This window comes from Rattus norvegicus, chromosome 16 (assembly GCF_021556685.1).
Source record: "Rattus norvegicus strain SHRSP/BbbUtx chromosome 16, alternate assembly SHRSP_T2T, whole genome shotgun sequence".
Classification (NCBI taxonomy): Eukaryota; Metazoa; Chordata; class Mammalia; order Rodentia; family Muridae; genus Rattus; species Rattus norvegicus.
In genome coordinates this window covers 18409457-18411304 of record NC_141549.1, presented here as the reverse complement: position 1 = coordinate 18411304, position 1848 = coordinate 18409457, and positions in this window count along the sequence as shown.

Below are 1848 nucleotides of genomic sequence, written 5' to 3'. Positions count from 1 at the left end.
TAAAAACCTGCCCCAAGCATGTCCACGGAAGAGGGCAAACCTGACTTTCTGGGTCTAGAATCTGACTAAATGGGGTAAGAAGGCTGTGAGCCAGGGGAGTCAGACCCTGCCAACATCTCGTCCGCCTCCGTTCTCAACGTGGAGTAGTGGGGGAAACTGAGGTTCAAGACTGAATACATTTTAAGACGCTTGCTGGCCACCAAGCCTGACAACCTGAATTGGATTCTGGGTACCCACGCGGTGCGGAAAAAGAACCTACTCAAATAAGTTATCCCTTGACTCCCACCCATGTTCCCCTCAAAAAATAATAAATAGGGAATTTAAAATTATTTTGCTTTTTCAAATCAGGGTTTTTCTGTGCAGCCTTGGCTGTCCTTGAACTCAGTCTGTAGGCCAACCTAGGCTCAAACTCAGAGATCCTCCTGCTTTTGCCTCCTGAGTGCTGGGATTTAAGGCAAATGCTACCACTGCCCAAGTGAAAATTTAAAATATTAATTAAAAAAAAAAAAAAGAAATCCTCATTCACCCCTTATGGGAAATAAAATTTGTACAGTTGCATGGGAACCTGTTTTGTAGTTCCACGACCATAAAATAGAGTTTGCATAGGAATCGGTGTTTTGACTCCTAGAATTTCACTACTGGAGGCAAGGTCCCCAGTCTTGCATATGTCTGCTCATACCTTTGTAACTGACACTAGCTGAAAGGCAGATGCACCCTGAAGATCCATCAACAGATCAGTATACCAACTCCTGTGGTATGTCCACCGTGGAATATTGCTCAGCCATGAACAGGAATAAAGAACTGACACAGGCTACCACACAAGATATTGAGTGGCAGCAGCCAGACGCAAACACTTCACCTAGCAGGAAATGTCCCCAACAGGGACAACCACAAACGGAACTGTCAGTGTGGGGCCAGGGCCACAAGGAAAGCGGAGTGTGGTTGATGGGAAGGGGCTCTCTTAAAGAGATAGAGTATTTCCAAACTAGATAGACAGAGGAAGGCTGCTCTGTAAATGTGCTTTAAGAATCAAAACAGCTGGGAGCAACTGGATGCTGTCTTGTAAGTCTCAGCGCAATTGGTAAAAGTAATCATTTAACAGGTGTTCTGGCAAGGACACAGGGAAGAGACCCAGGAAGCAAGGTTCCCTGGGAGCTTCCAGGGCAAGGGGTGGACAGAGGTCACAGGTAGTAGCAGCTCGGTGGGTTGCACCAACCTGAGAAAGGGGATTGTTTTGTTTGAGGCAGGTTCTCTCGACACAGTCCCAGCTCTACTGGGCTCATTCTGCAGACCAGGCTGGCATCAAACTCACAAAGATTCATCTGCCTCTGCCTTCTGAGTGCTGGGGTTAAAGGCATGCACCACCACCCAGCCTAATTTTTATTTTGGTTATATTTGGGGCAGCATATGTGCGTCTGAGTGAAGGTGAGATCAGAAGCAGGAAGAGGGTGTGGGATCCCCTGGCACCTGACTAGGACCCTGGAAACAGACCTCTTAACCATTGAACCATCTCTCTGGCCCCTCTGTTCACTTCTAAAGCCAGTATCTTGTATGTCAGACTGTCTTCCAAGTGTCCATATCCCCCTTGCCTCGCCCCCTGAATCAATGACACTGATGTCAGGCTTGCATTATTGTGCCTGATTGGTTCAGATATATACACATTAGGAAGATGGCTCCGTGGGTAAGAGCACCAGCATCTCTGCTCTTGCAGAGGATGGAGGTTCAGCATCCAAACAGTGGCTAACAACCACTTGTAACTCCAGGTCCACGAGCTCCGAAGCCCTCTCATGACCTCCACAGATGCCTGGCCGCACAGACACACATACATGTAGGCAGCACACTCATACA